This window comes from Barbus barbus, assembly GCF_936440315.1.
Source record: "Barbus barbus genome assembly, chromosome: 30".
In the NCBI taxonomy this organism is placed as follows: domain Eukaryota; kingdom Metazoa; phylum Chordata; class Actinopteri; order Cypriniformes; family Cyprinidae; genus Barbus; species Barbus barbus.
This window is the reverse complement of record NC_136758.1, coordinates 29,443,576-29,465,200: the sequence shown is the minus strand read 5'-3', so window position 1 is coordinate 29,465,200 and position 21,625 is coordinate 29,443,576.

Below are 21,625 nucleotides of genomic sequence, written 5' to 3'. Positions count from 1 at the left end.
CTGATCATCCGACATCTGCTGAGGACAAACCATCAAACGCTTTGTATTCGGCCTGTGAAAGATGAAAACCATCCTCAGATTAAAACTACATCATCAGGTTCAACTCCACTGACATTTACTGAAGGAAACATGAGTGTCACTTACCTGTGGAAGAGTCTCGGATTTATTTACACACTAAAAGGAATAGTAAAAAAAAAAAAAAATTTGCTGGTTCTGATCACCCTCTGGCCGTCCAAGATTAGGATGAATGAGAGTCCAAACAGCTGATAAAAACATCACAATAATCCACACCACTCCAGTCCATCAGTTAACATCTGGAGAAGACAAAAGCTTTAAAGTTTAGAGCTGTTTTGTCTTGTAAACAGTGCTTGATCTGTGCAGATTTCTCTCCTGATTCAGACCAGAACTCTTTTTCACTGGAGGAAGCCTTATTATGGATTATGGATTTGTATTTTAGTTATTAGTATTTACAGCTTTAGTCTTCTCCAGATGTTAACTGATGGACTGGAGTGGTGTGGATTATTGTGATGTTTTTATCAGCTGTTTGGACTCTCATTCTGACGGCACCCATTCACTGCAGAGCATCCATTGCTGAGACACTGATGCAGAGACACATTTCTACAAACCTGATGAAGAAACAAACTCATCCTGACCTCTGATGAACTGATGGTGAACACATTTACAGCAGATTTTCATTTTTCGGTGTTCTATTCCTTGAAGTTTAATGTTTGCGGCGCTAGCAATAGTGACTAATAATTAACTAAAAACTTGATTTTCTAATAGTTCTAAATTCAGATTTCAACCCATTTATGATACTGTATATAACACCTTTAACAGTTTTTTACTTGTGTTTCTAGTTGCCAAGTGATTTGAATCTCTATATCTGTCAAGCAGGATTTATAGACTGCGTCACTGAAACTCTCACCTGGTTTCTTCACCCCCTCAGATCGGATGCGTGTGGACCTGAAGATGACGGTGGGATCTGTAGCCTCGGGCCTGGAACTTTCTAATAAATGATGAGTCAGTGGCATGGGTTCTGGTTTTTGCCGCAGGCGCTGCTGTCAAGCTCCAACAAACACTGAGTTCCTCTGAATTCAGATCCCAGAGAAACTAAACATGTGTTTAATTTGACACCCAGACATCAGATCTGGATCCTTCCTCACATTGATGAATCGAGAGATTTATCCTTCAGGAATTATGCCATTTTCTTGAATTTGCATGGCACTGCTACTCATTTCTTTGGAAAATATTCCATAACTAAATAAAGGCAGTTTAGATGATGTGATCTGACAAACACTGTCTCATTGATCCAAACACTTCAATCCAAACATGCAGTCGCTCTCATTCCTCCTGCTCAGTCACTGATCTGAGTAGCTTTTAGTCAAACACTCAAATTTCGCTGATGAAAATGAATATTTTGGGGGGTTTTGTGCATCTGAAATACACTAGAAAACAAACGGTTGACATTTTCGTCAATCTGCATTAATCCAGGGTTATTATAGACCACTAAAACTGAAGCTAAAATAAAAACACTAAAAATCTTTTTTTTGTTACTTGAAATTAAGTAATCATTAACTGAAATAAATTAAATATGAATTTGGTTTTTGGAAAAATGTTTTTTTTTTAATTGAGCTAAACTATATGCATGTAAAAAACACTACTAAAAATATCAAAAACACACAACTGAGTTACTAAAACTAACTCAAATTAAAATGAAAAATATAAAAAATTATTCAAAATATTAATAAACACTATAAAGGCCTTTTTTTTTTTTTTTTTTACTAAACCAACAACAATAAAAACACCAAAAAATTACTAAATTGATCTAAAATTAAAATGAAAGTATATAAAACTGATTAAAAGTAACAAAGATACTAAAATGACACCGCTGCATTCTGTGATCCTCTGATTTATTTTGGCATATTTCCCTGATTTGCACAGAACCTGTTCTTTCATGAAGATAATGTTAAAGTACAATAACTAGAAAAAAAGTTTGCAATCCATTTTTGTGTGTGTGTGAGTGTAATTTGAATGAAAGAGGTTATTACCAAGAAAAACAATCTCCCGAACTGATCAAATGGTAAAAGTGTCTCTATATGAAAGCGGTTGATTAATAAAAGGTATTGATGATGTGAGATGGAAGGAAAGTTTATGAAGATATTATTAGAAGGATTATGAAGATGAACATTTATTTCTGTAGAATAATGTCACTGATGAATCGTTCACAATGAGAGCAGGACATAAGTTGCTACAGCAAATAGAATTAATTTTCATTTCATGCTGATTATAATATTTAACAGCATGTTTCATCTTGAGTCTTAAATTTAAATCAAACTATGAGTTTTGCCAGGAATTCTCGGTTGTGCACCAACTAAATTGTGCAGTTACTAGCTATTCATCTGAACATGCTGTAGATCATCCATCACTTCAGTAAAGAGCTGAGGTTGTAGAAGTCATCATTTGGTCTCTTTGCCTCGCCGTGTCCTCAGGGCTCAGTCTGGACTCCTGCTCTCATCATGTATGAAGATAACAGGGTGAAGGAGCACATGTCTTCAGGGAACACATATTCATGCTCATCTCTGACACAACGCTTGACCTTCCAGGAAAGAGAACTTCAAAATCTATGCATATTGCTTCATGTTTGTGGATGACGAACATGATACTCAGGGTTTAGTTCAGGTGATGCTTTCCAAACAGCGCTGAGCAATCAGGAATAAAACTGTCAGATGAACAACAGCAGCTGTGAAAGATGGAGATTAATGAGGCCGAGCAGATCAAGTCAAGTCAAGTGTATTTGTGTAGCACAGCTTTACAGAAAATCACACTGTTGTGATGACAATCTTGTTCTAGTAAAATATTTAAACATCGGTTGGTTTTATATGATTAAGAAATTTAAATATCGGTTGGTTTTATATGGTTAAGAGATTTAAATACTGTTTTTTTTTTGTTCTATTAAGACATTTAAATATAGGCTGGTTTTGTTCTGTTAAGGTATTTAAACATTGGTCGGTTTTATATGATTAAGAAATATAAACATCGGTTGGTTTTATATGATTAAGAAATATAAATATCGGTTGGTTTTATATGATTAAGAAATGTAAATATCGGTTGGTTTTATATGATTAAGAAATGTAAATATTGGTTGGTTTTATATGATTAAGAAATATAAATATCGGTTGGTTTTATATGATTAAGAAATATAAATATCGGTTGGTTTTATATGATTAAGAAATATAAATATCGGTTGGTTTTATATGATTAAGAAATGTAAATATCGGTTGGTTTTATATGATTAAGAAATATAAATATCGGTTGGTTTTATACAGGTAAGAGATTTAAATATCGGATGGTTTTGTTCTGTTAAGATATTTAAACATTGGCCGGTTTTATATGATTAAGAAATGTAAATATTGGTTGGTCTTGTTAAGAGATTTAAATAGACGTCACTTTTCTGAGTTTAAATATTGTTCAGTTTTGTTCCGTTAAGTTAATTAAATGTCAGACAATTTTGTTCAATTTGGAGATTTAAACGTTGGTTGGTTTTGTTCGATTTAGAGAATTAAACATCAGTCAGTTTTATTCTAGTAAGATATTAATTCCAGTAAGAGATTGTTTTTGTTTGATTAAGAGATTTTGGTTGGTTGGTTGGTTGGTTTTGTCCCAAGCAAGAGTAAGCAACTCATAAAAAGTATTAATTAAGTATTTATAAATTCATTAATAAAAATCTGCCTGCATCAATTAGGATAATTGTCTAAAGTGAAATATAACCAGCTGTCAAATAGTCTGACGTAAATGTAATATTTTCCAAATGTAAATATTTAACTGACAATGTTGAGAAATATAGAGCATGGCTTAAATTTACATTAGTAGTCTCTAACTTCAGGCAGAATTACTATATTGTGATGGTGTTCCTTATGGTAGTTGAAAATTACAGCTCTAAGTAATTTGAGCAGGCAGCTGCTAAAACTCAGTACATAATAATTTAAGTGACTCATGAGTCAGGATAAATATCACACATAACATCTACAGCTCGTCTGTCCGCTCTCTATAGAGTCTATCCTGTGGTTTTGACAGACAGATGCTGGGTTTGGGCTGAAGCAGCAGGGATAATGGATTTAGCTCGGAATCACTGGAATGTCTGTACCGTTTAGATGCATCTGTGAAAACAGTCAGACAGCATCAGAGAATGTTCGTTTGGGTTCCTGGAGAGGCAGATGCTTTGTTCCGATCATAGGAAGGGAATGCGTCTGTCCCACAGGATCTCAAAAACATCTTCTGAAGGAAGAATCAAGTGAAGCTGCAGCAGTAGCCGGTCGTTTCCGATGTGTCTCACATTGCATCTCCATTTATGGGCAGTGAGGAGTATTCAGAGGTTGATTCGATGAGCACATCTGTGCGTCTTACATCACCAGTACTCTGTTTATACAGACTTTCACATTCTCTTTCTGCTGCCAACATCTTCATCATAAATGCCCCGGAAAGCCATTTAGTAAATACAAAGGAATAAACAATAAAGAAAAGATCCATGTGAATGTTCCTTCAGATGTCTGATCGATCTGAACTGAAAATGCATGTGAAGAGTTTGAGCCTGAGGTCAAAGGTTGAGGCGTATCTTTAATATCACAGCCCATAAAATCACAGCTGCTCACTGTTGCTCAATCTTTAAGGGCCATAAAAAAGATTATTAGACGTGGAGCCGGTCGTTTACAGCCCCGATCTTTCCCATGAAGTCATGAAGATCTTGATTTCAAACACCATTCCTTTTTATTTGTCCTGTTTCTAAACACACTCTTCATCAAGATCAGCGTTTGGCAACCTGGTGGAATATTAAACTTTATATCAGTATATCATATTTATTAGTTGATTGTATGCGATATCGTTCAAAAGACTGGAATCAGATTTTTAGGTTTTTGAAAGTATTTTATACTTTAAAGCAGTGTCTGAAAGTATTAAGTTGAGGAAAACACCAGACCTTCAGCTTTACCAGAACAAACAGTGAAGAGACTCGGAGATGCTTCAGATCTTCAGATTCTATCTGAAAAGAGTCAAATGGGGAGAAGAACACGAAGACTGGATGGTTTACAACTAGAAAAGGGTGTTACTGATGAATGATATGGAAATAATGGAACGCTAAAACCTGCAATTTCTGCAGAAACCGTCAGATGAAACTTACAACTAGAACACATCAAGATCTTCAGTAACATGAACTGAGAGACTGATAAACACAGCTGTTATCGGAAATATAAACATTTATTGAATTCTACAAACATTAAATTATTATTATTATTATTATTAATTTAAAAATGAAAGAAAATTAGAGATTCCAAACTCAGCATTTATTATTAGTGTCTTACCTTCATCAATCAAATGCAGGATTGGTTCAAAAAGAATAATAATTTTTTTTTTTTTTTTAAATGAAAGAAAATCAGGGATTCCAACCTCAACGTTTATTAAATTATATGCTTTCTTTCTTTAGAATTCTTTAATTTTTAATTGATGAGGTAAGACACAAGAAAAAAAGAAAATCTGAACTATATACACTACCAGTCAAAAGTTTTTGAACAGTAAGATTTTTCATGTTTTTTTTAAAGAAGTCTCTTCTGCTCACCAAACCTGCATTATTTAATCCAAAATACAGCAAAAGCAGTAAAATTTTGAAATATCTTTACTATTTAAAATAACTGTTTTCTATATGAATGCATTTTAAAATGTAATGTATTCCTGTGATTTTGTATTTTCAGCATCATTACTCCAGTCTTCAGTGTCACATGATCTTCAGAAATCATTCTAATATACTGATTTACTGATCAACAAACATTTCTGATTATTATCAATGTTGAACACAGTTGAGTGGAATTTTTTCAGGATTCTTTGATGAATAGAAAGATCAGAAGAACAGCATTTATCTGAAACAGAAATCTTCTGTAAGATTATAAATGTCTTTATCATCTTTTGATTAATTTAAAGCATCCTTGCTAAATAAAAGTATTAATTTCTATAATCCCCCCCCCCCCCCCAAATATTATACTGACTCCAAGCTTTTGAATGGAATAGTGTAAAATGTTACAAAAGCTTTTTATTTCAGATAAATGCTGATATTTGGATCTTTCTATTCATCAAAGAATCCTGAAAAAAGGTACTCAACTGTTTTAAATATTGATAATAATAATAATAATCAGAAATGTTTGTTGAGCAGCAAATCAGTATATTATTATGATTTCTGAAGATCATGTGACACTGAAGACTGGAGTAATGATGCTGAAAATACAGCTGCAGATCACAGAAATAAATTACAGTTTAACACATATTCACATAGAAAACAGCTGTTTGAAATTGTAAATATTTTAAAATTTTACTGCTTTTGCTGTATTTTAAAATCAAATAAATGCAGGCTTGGTGAACAGAAGAGACTTCGTTAAAAAACTGACTGGTAGTGTATATATATATATATATATATATATATGTGCATCTTTCATATCTCATCATGCAATGTTAAACCTAATCTAATGCCATCTAAAGCATTTCTAAACATGTTTTCTCACTTGCAGAATATTCCGGCTTCGTGTTCACTGGACTCAGTCTGAAATCAAGCATCTATCATCATCAAGGAGAGCAGGAACAGCAGATAAATTCACTAGTTTGGCATCGGCTCCGGGCAGAGTGTGAAGCCCTGAAGACACAAGCGCACTGGCATCAGTAACACTCAGGAATCACGCTCCTCAAATATAGGTCAGAACCTCAGAGGAACCCAGCTGAGAAAAGCAAAGCAGGATCATTCATCAAGCGGGTGAAAGATGATGCCAAAACTCGACACACACGTCTGCTGAACTGATTTATGCGCAGCCTGGTGAAGTCTGTGGCTTCCAGCGTTTGCTTTCACAGCGAATAGATGCCTGTGTCAGAGCAACAGCTTGTAATTTACCTCAATATAAAGATCCGCCGTAATGAATGCTGTTCAAAACCACCGTCCAGGAGATGCACAGAGAGGCCGTTCACGCTCACAGAATCAGAATTAGTTAGAAGCCCAGTAAAATGTGTTGAAAAGCACGTTTTGGTCTTGATCTAGACCGTCTCCAAACATTAAAAGACAAAGATTAAAATCTCACACGTAAATGTTTCCCTAAGATGCACATGTTCCTCATTTTCCTCGAGTTGCAGGAATCTAGAAGCTGAACATAAACAGTTAAAAAAAATTATGCAACATGGAAAGAGCTGTTAAAAAATATACTGAAGCATTTTTGAGCTGTAATGTGAACTAATGCATCCTTTACCTCAGAGACTGAGCGTGTACTTGTCCTCGTTGAGTGTCTTTATTGAAATGTGATTCCTGTCAGTATGTTACTGACTCAGGGTTCTGTCCCTGTTGGCTTTAGCCTGGCCCAGTTTGTTTGCATTGTCCCACCTTGTATTTAAGAGAACTTTGACTTGAAGCTGTCTGACTTTGGGTTTTTCCAGAGAGCATTGAAGTCAGAAGTCAGAAAGAGACTTTATTTCCAAATATGTTTGTGCATACAAGGAATTTTTTTAACACACAGACAATAAAAAAATCAGATGAGAATACACATATGTAAAAATATAAATAAACAAAAAATATTACATGGGATTGTTCCTGTTTCTAGGGCCTAACTGGCTGGACTTGGCCTCTAAGAACACATCCAGAATAATTTGTTGTATGAATATCTGATCATGCAATACATCAAAATAAGGGGGGGGAAAAAACTGTTTTATTCTACCTTCAAATGTTTATTTTAATTTTTTTAAATCAACACTTGAATGTAGGTAGGTTTCATAAAAAAAAAGCAAAGTTTTTAACAAAAAGCTGAGAAAGTTGCATTTTTATCAATTACTACATATCATATTCAGTAATATTATCAAAGCAAAGATGCAGTAGATGGCTTCCATCAGTATCTAAAATATGCATTAATTCATGCTTAAATAATGCACAGATAATTAATGTATAACTCATGAAGAACTAAACCATTTATTAATGATTGCTCTATAGAGTGTTCATTAGTTGCTGACGTAATCATTAATAATTCATAGATTCATGATTCATATATTAAGTAATAAATAAATTGTTATTAGTTAAATGTGTCATAATGTATTAGTTCCCTAATAACATATGATGTAAATTCATGTTAATTACCACCGTGGGTCAAAACTGTGTACTTCAGCTTCCAGTTGTCTGCTTTAATTAATCACTAGCTAATGATTTGCAAAGATATCATTATATTATGACTTTACTTGTTGAGGCAAATAACTATTAAATAATTGTTAAGTAATGTCATTGTGGTTATGGATTTAGAATTAGTTAGTTAGTCATGTGCCTCAACGAGTAAAGTCATAACATTATGATATATTTGCATATCATTAGCTAATGATTAATTAAAGCAGACAACTGGAAGCTGAAATGCATGGCTTCAACCCATTGTAATTAACACATGAATGTACACTATTAGTTATTATAATATGTTATTAGGGAATTAATATATTATGACACATTTAGCTAATAACAATTTATTGATTACTTAATCTATGAATCATATAGAATGTTCATTAGTTGCTGATGTAGAAATCATTAATAAAATAAATAAACGTTTTTTTTTTTTCAAATTCGTCATCTTTCCTATCAAAATGCTTGATACGGATGCGAAAATGCAGAAAATCAAACCTGGTCCAATTTTTGTATGACGGATGAACGTTTCGGAGGCAGTGTGTAAACCTGCACCACATGAGGTCGTATTTATATTTTAACGTGCAAATATTTCGGACGAGAATTTCGGACTCAAAAGACCTTTCCCGTTTTCATTTATATGCAGGTAGTTTTGACGATTGCATTATTTTTCATATGCATATGCTTACATATGAGATCGCTCATTTCTGCATCTTCCTGGTCATGCATAATAGCGCCCCCTAGCATTATAACATTGAAAACATAGAAACCTGGAAAATTCTGTATTTGGCGGAGAAAGAGTTAATCAAACACACCTGATTCAACTCATCGCTGCATCAAGTTCAAGACAATTAATGTTGCTTCTTCATGCCTCGCTCTTACAAGTCTACATCCCTCCAGAATACTAAAGGTGGCAATTGAGCGAAGCCTCGTGGCACCATCACAAAGAGGCATAAAATCACTGTCCAGAACCTTCTCATTCACTGTTCCTCACTGGTGGAATGATTTTTCCAACCCTATCCGGAACACCAAGTCCTTGACAACATTCAAGAAGTTTAATTCCTGGGGCCTCATTTATAAAGCGTGTGCACGCTAGGATTTGATTATAGAGCGTGCGTACACTTAAAACCACACCAGTCTTTGACGTGGAAAAGTGCTTAGCGTCACATTTTCTGCACTTATTTTGTCGGAGTACTGCAGGTTTTTGAAAATGTAAGCTGTTCTTGCAGCTCTCTGTTCTAAATGAAAGAATTTGGATTATGACTGGTCATCTTTTGCGATTGACATTTGAAAGAGACATGTACGTACGTTTTCTGTTTGTACGTTCATTTAATGAATCACACATACGCATATTTGAGAAATGATCGTAAGATCAATTTTAGGATGTTTTCTGCGCAACATTTTATAAACGAGGCCCCTGGTCCTTCAGATCCTCTCTGGTCCATCCTTGTGTTCAGGGTTGTGTTGTGTGTGTGTTTTCCCTTCCTCCAATCCTTTGGTCTTCCAATCTGTTCTTGTCAGTCTTGGTTTGGCGTGCTTTCGTCTTTCAGGGTGGTGTGTTTCTGTCTTGTATTTGACGCCAGGGTTCTGTCTCTTCAGTTGGGTTTATTCTGAGTTCTGAGAACCCGGACACTTCTGATGCAGCTTCCAGTGTACTCAGACCAGGGGCCTCATGTATAAAGCTCTCCGTAGATTTCATCCTAAAAGTGTACGTACGCACAAAAAGCTAGATTTTTTTTTTCTGTGGAGATGCCTTCACATGCCATCAACACCTCTGTGCAACTGCGGTTGTACAGTAACTATTATCATTGGTCCTATTCAAACCGGAGAACAGACCGTTCCACCGAATCCAGCAGTGTCCGCCATATTCATTGGCTGTGTGCATTCATATCACCATGTTTTGCAAGCACGTGGCTTTATGTGTGTGTTTCTATGCACCATGTGTCCCCTGTCTGTTGTTTAACCCTGCCTTTAACTCAGTTGTTATCTGATTATTGGTTAATTTATCCCACCTGTCCTTTCTCGTTACCCTCCTCATTTCCTTCGATTTATTCCACTTGTGCTTTGCATGAACGTACCTGCTCTTAGTCAGCCTTGTCTAGTTGTCTAGTTGGCTTGTTATTTGCTTCTTTGTTATATAAGGTTTGGTTTCTTCTTTTGTCTATTTTGTTTCCAGCCCTGTAGCCGGTAGTTTGGCCCTGTTTGTTTTGCATTTTTTCCTTTTATTTAATAAAGAACTCTGAATCGAAGCCGTTTGGGTTCTGTCCTCCTACCTGAGGAGTAAATGAAAGGTGACTTATTTACAGTGCGCCGTAAAAATATCCAGTGGTGAGAGTATTTACACAAGTGCTCAGTCAAAAAAAATTTGCAAAGTACCAACAAACAAAAAAATAAAAGAACAAAATAAACAACAAATATATATGTACAAACGAGTATCCACAATATACAAGAGGTCTAGTTTAGCTTACGGCACCGCAGTAGCACGCCGCTCACCTGATAAACAAGCCCTTGATGTGGCTCCACCCCCCTACCCGGAGGGTACCATTATCAGGTAAGTATTTAAACTTATAAACTCATTTTTAAATCATAAACTTCATGTAAAAACATCTACCACATTATGAAACACAAAGACTAATAAACCATTATTAACACATATTAATAACACAAATCATTAACATTTACCCTCTTTACTCTCCACAGAAAAGACGACACAGTCCCTTCCACAAAACAACAATGGTTTCGTCGGACTACAATCGCATTGCAGCCTTGACGTCATAAGCGGCCTTGATCGTTTGAAACCCCCCCCCACACACACACACACAGGAGACAACACAAACTAACAATACAACTTCAAGCTAAACTAACACCCGTGTGTCTGTGTGGTTGATCCGGGTAATCTGTAGAGGGAGGAGAGTGTGTGGAGTGTCCTCTCGGATGCTGAACAGAGGTAAGTGTGTATGTAGATGTATAATGTGTGTGCCAGTACTGCCGTTCCCAGCGGTGAAGATCAACTCTTCAATTAAGTTTGGTATTTGAGTATCTATGAATTTTGTGTTCCACGTGTATAGAGTCTGGGAATGTGTCGTCACAGCGGCAATGCATTCTGGGAGTTTAGGTAACGGGAGCTACCGCGGAGGCTGGATAATATAGTGAATATAGACGTTGATATTATTTAATGTTTCTATTATTCTACTTAAGATCACGTTGGAGTGGTTAAGGCTCACTTTACATCATTTGCCACAGCCCTGTACACAGCCGGTGTGAAAAACCTGCTTTTTTCAGCCTTAGAAAGCAGAAAGAGGTATTTCCTGCAGACATTGATAGATGCCATAAGTTAACTCTTATCAGTGTCTGCATGAAATACCTCTGCTTTTGATTAACGCTGTTGATACAGTAAGCCTTAATCATTCAACGCGATCTTAAGTTCAATCACATAAACATAAAATAATCGCCTATATAATGTCTACATTCACACTCGGATGAAAGTTAAACTGAAATTCGGTAACAACTCAAATAAGATATGGCTTAATAATTGATCTCTGTAGATTTAATATACAGTGATTTGCATTAAACTGTTCGCCCTCACACTACAAATAAAAGATAATCATGTATGGAAATATTATCTTTGATCCCAGGACACTTGTTTGTAAGGATTAAGTTTCATTCATTCATTTATTTGATCGTTTATCATTGTTCGGTGTCTCTAATAATAATGAATCTTCAGCTTGGTTCATTATTTATTTGCACAGCATCCACAAACACATCGATTCAAAGCAGCTTACAGTAAGTTCTGTTACCTCTAGAATGGCTTCATTCTTTACGCTGAGCAGATTTACTGGGCAATATTATGATATATAACCATGCTAAACAATCCACTGTTTAAGATCTAGCTATGTATTCTCCCCTTTAAAGAATAGGCATGGTTTTGCTTCTAATCAAAGTGTTTTAGCAGTTAGTCTGTATCAGTACCACTGCAGTGAAGGAGACTGAATAATGCATATATGCAGCCTCTCAGACAAACCACAGAGACATTTGTTTATTTAAAGAGATTTACTTATTAGTCCGTTTTATTCTAAGAGTATGTAAGATGGTTTTCAAAAAATATGAATAGTAAACGGTGGGTTTTTTCTGTGGTGATTTGCATGTGTTTACACTGTGTGCTCCTGAGCGAGACCTAAAACATGGCGGAATCTGGCGCGGCGTGACGTAGTTTGCCAAGCTCTATTTTTAGTTCTTCATGTGGAGTGGAATGTTCGTGACATGAAGAGTGGAATAAAACCGATGACTCAAGCACATTGTTAAAAATAGAGGAACGGGATCATTGGAAACACCTGAAGCCCTGTCCAGCGCTCAGACTGAGTTTACTGGAACATGCAGAAATCTGAGGAATGTTCCATCTTTAACTCTTCATGACAAGTAGTCAATCAGAGGAGGGTGACGGGAACGATCCTCTTCAGCTGCAGGTCCGTGTGTTTTAACGGGCCGAGGGTGTTACGGTAACTCTGATCCCGAGGGAAGCCGTTCATCAGAGGAGCATCAGGAATGTGTTTGAACACGAGCCACGTCATGCTCCAAATCCAGATGTTTCCAGCAATCACTGGCTTAAACTCTGCTTATATAACCAGTGTTGAGGAGTAACTAGTTACTTATAATGGAATTTAATTACAAAATAAATGTAACTGGAATCAGTTAGACAAAAAATGTGTAATTAAATTACAGTTACTTATGAAAATGTTAAAGATTACGAAGTGGGTTACATCTGAATATTTTCACACACACACAGATTTGATTGATTTCTTTCTCAAATTGCATTGACTGCTCTAAAATATGAGACACCAATGTCTCAAGAGTTTAGGACACAGAATATGACATGCTTATTTGATAACTGTTTTATATATATATACATTCCCCTCCAAAAGTATTGGGACAGTGAGGCCAATTCCTTTATTTTTGCTGTAGACTGAAAACATTTGGGTTTGACATCAAAAGATGAATATCAGACATATGCCGGCTTTTATTTCCAGGTATTTACATCTGGATCTGACACACAACATAGAAGATATCACCTTTAGTTTGAACCCACCCATTTTTCATGTGAGCAAAAGTATTGGAGCATGTGACTGACAGGTGTGTTTTGTTGCCCAGGTGTGTCCTATCACAATGATTAGTCAAACAATAAATAGCACTGAGTGTCTACGCTCAGTTTCAGATTTGGGTTTTGCCTGTTCAAACTGCATTTATAGTTAAGAGGTGTAACCAACATGAAAACTAGAGAGGTGTCTATGGGTGAAAAACAAGCAATTGTGAAGCTGAGAGAAGGAAAATCAATCAGAGCCATTGCACTCACATTGGCCAAAGCCATTTCAACCATTTAGAATGTCCTGAAGAAGAAAGAAGCCACTGGTGTACTACGTAACAGACATTGAACAGGTAGACCAAGGAAAACAACTGCAGTTGACGACAGAAACATTGTGAGAGCTGTCAGGAAAGACCCTTAAACAACTGTAAGTGAGATCAGCAACAACCTCCAGAGGGCAGGAGTGAAGGAATCACAATCTACTGTTCGCAGAGGACTTCATGATCACAAGTACAGAGGCTACACCAGAAGATGCAAAACACTCATTAGCAAGAAGAATAGGAAGGCCAGGCTGGAATTTGCCAAAAAGTACAGAGATGAGCCTCAAAAATTCTGGGACAAAGTTTTATGGACTGATGAGATCAAGATTAACCTTCACCAAAGTAACAGAAAGACTAAAGCTTGGAGATAGAACGGATCTGCTCATGATCCCAAACACACAAGCTCATCTGTGAAACACAGTGGAGGTAACATTTCACTGCTGGTTATACTCTGTATAACTGTGTATGTGACGAATAAAACTCTTGAATAATGTGATGGCTTGGGCTTGAATGGCTTCTTCTGGGACAGGCTCATTAATCTTCATTGATGATGTAACACATGATGGCAGCAGCAAAATGAACTCAGGTCTACAGAAATATTTTGTCTGCCAATTTAAAGAAAGATGCAACCAAACGTATTGTGAGATCCTTCATCATGCAGCAAGATAATGACTCAAAACACACTGCCAAAACAATAAAGGAGTTCATCAGGGGCTAGAAGTGTAAGGTTTTAGACTGGCCAAGTCAATCTCCAGACTTTAAACCCTATAGAACATGCCTTTTACCTGTTAAAGAGGAGACTGAAGGGGGTAACCCCCCAAAACAAACAACAACTGAAAGAGGCTGCGCTGAAAGCCTGGAAAAGCATCACAAAAGAAGAATGCTAAAGTTTGGGGATGTCAATGGGTCACAGGCTTGATGCAGTTATTGAAAGCAAAGGATTTGCAACTAAATATTAAGTCTTTTTCACTTTAATCTATGTTAATTCTATCTGTTCCAATACTTTTGCTCACATGAAAAATGGGTGGGTTCAAACAAAAGGCGATATCTTCTAAGTTGTGTATCAGATCCAGATGTAAATACCAGGAAATAAAAGCTGCCATGTAAATCTCTTGTCTGATATTCATCTTTTGATGTCAAACCCAAATGTTTTCAGTCTACAGCAAAAGTAAAGGAATTGGCCTCACTGTCCCAATACTGTTGGAGGGGAGTGTATATGTGACCCTGGAGCACAAAACCTGTCATAAGTAGCACAGGTATAAAACAATACATTCAAGAACAAGTTTCTCCAAGTCTTGATTGGAAACAAAACATCTAATTCTTGCAATATTTTTGAGATGATAGTATGCTGATTTAGTTACTGCTTTGACATGACTACTGAAACTAAGGTCTGTCTCCAGAATCACCCCAAGATTTCTGACTTGATTTTTAGTTGTTTGACCCCTAGAGTCAAGGTATGCATTCACCTTGAGAACTTCATCTTTGTTTCCAAATGCAATGACTTCAGTTTTCTCCTTGTTTGACTGAAGAAAGTTCTGGCACATCCAACTGTTAATTTCATCAATGCATTGGCAGAGGGAGTCAGTGGGGCTGTAGTCATTTGGAGATAAGGCTAGGTAAATCTGGGTATCATCAGCATAGCTTTGATTTGGTTCTTCATCATTATCTGATATCCTCATTAGGATATTAAGTAAAGATCATGTTCCATGAAGATATTTAGTAAATTTCCTACTGTAAATATATAAAAACTTCATTTTTGATTAGTAATATGCATTGCTAAGAACTTCATTTGAACAACTTTAAAGGAGATTTTCTCAATATTTAGATTTTTTTGCTCCCTCAGATTCCAGATTTTCTAATAGTTGTATCTCAGACAAATATTGTCCTATCATAACAAACCTTACATCAATGGAAAGATTATTTATTCAGCTTTCAGATGATGCATAAATCTCACTTTCAAATACTGACCCTTATAACTAGTTTTGTGGAAAATCCTACATTACAAAACAATCCCATTCCCATTACTTATTACACAATCACAAGAAGAAATGGAGAGTGTTGGAGAAGATGAAACCACTGAAAACTCCCAATAATCTGAGTCAGAGATGAGTAAAGGAACAGCAGACCTCTCGAGAACACTCAATTCATGCCTGCCGCCAAAAAACTGCTGTATGATTTACTTTGAAGCTATTTGAAACTACTGCATGTAAATCTCTCATTATGCTGTAATATCACCAAATCTTGGATTCAATCTTTTTACCAACTTGTTTTAGTTTTAGTTAGCACACGTCGTTCTTTTTGAAACCGAAATTATCCACAAACGATGCTGTTTTTACTCAAAAACTGAAATTGAAAGAAAACAAGTTGACAGAAAGATTGAATCCAAGATTTGTTAATAATATAGCATTACATTTAAAATCATGTTTTATTCGAATTATTCAAATGAATTAAAATATTAAATGCTCCCATCTCAGCGTGTCTAACAGACATGAAGGACCATCACCTTCAACTCAACCTTGGCAAGACAGAACTGCTTGTGGCTCCATCAAACCCATCATTTCATCACAATTTCACCATCCAGTTAGGCACATCAACCATAACTCCTTCAAAAACAGCCAACAATCTTGGAGTTATGATTGATGATCAGTTGACTTTCTCAGACCACATTGCTAAAACTGTCCGGTCCTGCAGATTTGCTTTATTCAACATCAAGAAGATCCGGCCCTTTCTTTCAGAACATGCTTCACAACTCCTTGTTCAAGCTCTTGTTCTGTCCAGACTGGACTATTGCAATGCTCTCTTGGCTGGTCTTCCAGCCAGCTCTATCAAACCTCTACAATTAATCCAGAATGCGGCAGCAAGATTAATCTTTAATGAGCTGAAAAAAGCGCACGTCACACCTCTGTTCATCAATCTGCACTGGCTACCAATAGCTGCTCGCATTAAATTCAAGGCATTAATGTTTGCCTCCAAAACCACCACTGGCTCTGCACCCTTTACCTAAATTCAGTTCTTCAGACTGGTGTGCCTCTAGAAGCTTGCGTTCTGCAAGTGAACGTTGCTTTATTGTTCATCCCAAAGAGGCACAAAATCACTTTCACAGACTTTTACATTAAATGGGGGTGGTGGATAAGACACATGCCTTTGGTGTGAGAGACCCGGGTTCGAATCCACTGTGAGACACCAGTGTGTCCCTGAGCAAGACACTTAACCCCTAGTTGCTCCAGAGGCGTGCGACCTCTGACATATATAGCAACTGTAAGTCGCTTTGGATAAAAGCGTCAGCTAAATGAATAAATGTAAATGTAAATGTAAATGTTCCCTCCTGCCCAACTCAATCCCAGCAGCTCCTTAACCATCTTCAAGAATCGGCTAAAAACACATTTCTTCCATCTTTATTTGACCCTCCGACACTTGCACTCTCTATTCTAATTCTTTTTTATCTATTTGTTGACATATCTAAATATATCTAATAATATATCTAAATTACAACCTATGCTCTCAATGTCAAAGGCAGAAACGTTAATTTATGACCTCAAGGTTAGACTATTGTAATGCTTTATTGGGTGGTTGTTCTGCACGCTTGATCAACAAACTACAGCTGGTCCAAAGTGCAGCAGCTAGACCATATTAGCCCGGTTCTGTCAACACTGCACTGGCTCCCTATTAAACACCTATTAAAAACCTGGCTTACACATAACACACTAATACACTTCTATTATTCAAATCCGTTAAAGGATTGTTAGGCTGCATTAATTAGATCAACTGGAACTGGAAACACTTCCCAGGACACCTAGATGAGCCCCAGAGACTGATCCCCAGTGAAGACCCTGTCTCCAGACGGCCATCGGGACAAGACCACAGGAACCAGGTGAGTCCTTTGCACAATCTGACTCTGCTTTAGCCTAGATTTAAACTGCTGATTTTGTCTGGCCAGAGGAGAATGACACCATTTCGACAAACTATTTCCCCGTCTAAATACTGTAAAGCTGATATAAAGCCACCCAGCTCTATATCAAGCCGATGTAAAGCTGTTTTGACACAATTTGCATTGTTAAAAGTGCTATACAAATAATATTGACTTGTGATGACTGACTTAATACAAAAATCACTAATAAACCAGCAGTGAGAGGGGGGGGGGGGGGGGGGGGGGGGTCAAACATCAGTCATCTGTGATAATGATGATGATAATCATCTGTAATAATGTTCTGGAGGATCAGTATCAGATATCTGAGAACACTGGTGTTTGATTTGTCAGCACAATCTGCATTGTGTGAAGCACTGAAATAAATGTGACTTGATTCGTTCGCTCTGTTTGGAAAGCATCACATATCATCATACAATGGATTCATGATGAGATTTACAAAATCATCAAATATAATTTAATTCATCACCTGCTGCTTGCGATTCTATTTCAACGCAAATCAAATTCAGTTCAGAATTTATATGCAGAAAATAACTGTGGAACGTAACTTCTCTATAGAGCAGAACCAACATGAAGAATCCATAAACTTCACAAAGTATTAAACTAGTTTTCAAAACGTTCAAATGCTCAAGGATTTTTATTTTTGAAAAAAAAGAAGCTTTTTCCATAAAGCTACTTTCAAACAATATGTATTGTAAAAAGCACTGTACAAATAAATGTGAATTAAAAAATGTAATCAAACGTTAATTTTTATCTATAATAATCATGAATATTTTGAATGCTTTCATTCTTTGACATACACATTTTTGCACAATCTCTATGTTCTGGAAGGAACGACAGGGCAGGAAAGATCTTCCTCCTGTTGAGCTTCTGACTTTAACCTCCATTTATTCAGCAGAGGAATTTATGAGTCTCTCCTGAGACGATCATATTTCAGCCTCGAGCCTCGAGAGAGAGAGAGAGAAGCAGACTACTGTATGAACTCTCAGCTGAAGCGTGTTCATGTGCTTGACTTTCACATCACATCTGTATTTCTGTTCAGAAACGCTTCATTCTGTTCCTCTGAGCTGAGTGTTGCTCAAACACAAACGAAGAGTTCATTTGCAAAAACAGATGACTCTGTTTTTATCCATTTTCAAGAATCATGTTTTTTTCATTGTGCATTCCAATTAATCCCAATCAAACTGCAGTTGGGTTATTTTGATTAGGTTAAAAAAATTACAGCTAACTAACACAACGAAAGCATGATAATAAAAAAACATGTTTTTTGAAAATAAAAAATGTAGTTATCTGTTTTTGCAAATAAACTCTTCAAATAATCCAACAGATCAAAACATCCGTCAAACTGCATCAGATACAGAGTTATGTGCAACAGAAGGGCTGTGATTAGTATTAGTTTTACACATGCATCAGACGCACTGAATCTTCACAAACATTCTGAAACAATGCAAAAAATGATTTTCTTAGTATTTTTGTCTTGTTTTCTAGTATAAATATGTATAAATATCTAAACAGTCTTCAATCAACCTGACAAGTAAAATGACTTAAGATATTATCTTGTCTTCTGAAATAAAAAAAAATCTAAATTCTGTTAGTTTTTGCCTAAAACGATCAAAAATATCTGCCAATTGGGCAAGAGAAATATTCTTAATTCAAAGACTAAACAATATTATATTTATTGCCCCACTAGCAGATATTTTTGCTTCTAGATTTTTTTTTTTAAAGAAAACAAGACATACTATCTTAAGTTATTTTGCTTGTAAAGTGAATTCATTTTGATTGAAGAATTTTTAGATATTTACATTAGAAAACAAAACAAAAATACCAAGAAAGAAAATAATTTTTAGCAGTGAATGCAGTCAGAAACAGTAACAGATCGAGTGAAATGTTCTTCTGCAGCGTCTCTCATTCTTGCTCAGAACATTTGGAACTCTTTAAATGTTGCTACTTGTTTCAGAATGCTCAGAAAACTTTGAAATGTAACATTGCCATGATGTTTGCATAACCACCCTAGTAATAAAGTAATAGGTTTAAAATACATTTATTTTATACCAAGTATAGCTCAAATCTATGAACATATTCACTGACAGATAACTCGAGACTTATTGATATAAAAATTATAATTAAACTTTATTTAGCGTACTACTCTTGCACAATGCACATTGGGGAAGTCGTGGCCTAATGGTTAGAGAGTTGGACTCGTAATCCAAAGGTTGTGGGTTCGAGTCTCGGGCCGGCAGGGATTGTAGGTGGGGGGAGTGAATGTCCAGCGCTCTCTCCACCCTCAATACCACGACTGAGGTGCCCTTGAGCAAGACACCGAACCCCCAACTGCTCCCCGGGCGCTGCAGTATAAATGCTGCCCACTGCTCCGGGTGTGTGTTCACGGTGTGTGTGTGTTCACTGCTGTGTGTGTGTGTGTGTGTGTTCACTGCTGTGTGTGTGCACTTTGGATGGGTTAAATGCAGAGCACGAATTCCGAGTATGGGTCACCATACTTGGCTGAATGTCACTTCACTTAATATCAAGTCTAAAGTGCATTTTAATGTCACTTTGGATGAGGATTGTATGATCTTTGAATAATATTGGTCTTTAAATGCAAAATATTTAAAGTATATCCTTCATATAAACTTGCAATAGTTCACAATAAAATATATTAAGCATATCTTTTGTTGTACTTCAGCACTACTTCTGCTCAATTAAAGTGCATTAAGTCCAAAATTAGTTGTTCCAATTTAGCAGACTTTAAGTATAACAGTTTAGTACACTAAAAGTACAATTGCAGGGCATTTTATTAAGTGCATTAAATATGAATATGTATTTGTAGTATACTTAGCATGAAATAAATGTATTTCAAATACATTTAAGTATATATTATTCACCTAAAATATATAAAATAGTATCTATTTTATTCACCTCAACATTCACAACCGAGAGCAAAACCGAACGGAAGCAGAGAAACTTGATGAAACAAACAATGGAACGTGAATGAGACAGATTTAGATGAGCTAAAGACTCGTGCTCACACTCATATTTACTCTCTGAGCCGGAGCCACATGTGGAAAAACACACGAGAAGCTCAGATCCTCAAAGCAGATGTTCCTCACGTTTCCCTCAACATGGAAAACTGGACTCATCTGAGACAAACAATTAACAACCTCCATCATTGATGCTGCTGACAGTGGTTTGGAGTTGTGTTACAGAATTCAGATTCATAGCAAGTCACATTTATTTCTACAGCACCTCATACAATACAGATCGATTCAAAGCGGCTTCACGGAGATAAAAAGGATGTTGTGAAATTCATCAATTATGAAACAAACTCATTTTCAGCTGTAAAGCAGCTCTACAGAAGACAAAAGAGACATCATTCAGATCAGTGTTCATTCAAATCCTTAGGTGACTAATTTAAATGACAAAACATTGTGGGAACATTGTTTTTATGTTTCTAAAAAGAACAGCCCAGATGAAAATGTTTTTCAACGTTTCTTACGCTACACTACTAAATTTATTTCACAATGTTATTCAAATGTCTATTTTTAATATTCTAAGAATGTTAAAGTATGTCTAGTATTCTTGTTGATTACACTGTAAAAAATAAATCTGTAAAATAACAGAAAATCTGCTGGCAGCTCATTACACACAACATTATTCATTCATGTTACAGACACTTAACTCTAAAACACAATGCAATGAAGTGTAGAATTCAAAATACTGGTAAAACACCTATACAAAATAAATACAGAACAATTCCTTCAAATTACACAGCATTGTGTCCTATTTTTAAAGATTTGTTTAGCGTGTAGAATGCCATTTAAAGGTTACAAAGTGTTTCTTAGAAAGTTCAAGTAAAAATAACATCATAAGGATGTTCCAAGAAAGATTTTCTTCACAGCCTGTAAGTATGTTTTCATATTTAAAGAATTTGCTACGGAGTATTCAAACATGAGTTTTGAGCAGCGTAGAGTAGTGCTTGTTTGTCGTTTCTCCGATCACAAATACAGACATGGTAATGTTTACGCAGCGCGCTGCATCATTAAAAGGCCGTATGAGTCATTATAATCAGTAATTATGTCCCCACTGGATGCAACATTTCTAATCGTTTGAGATATTTGGCCAATCACAACGCA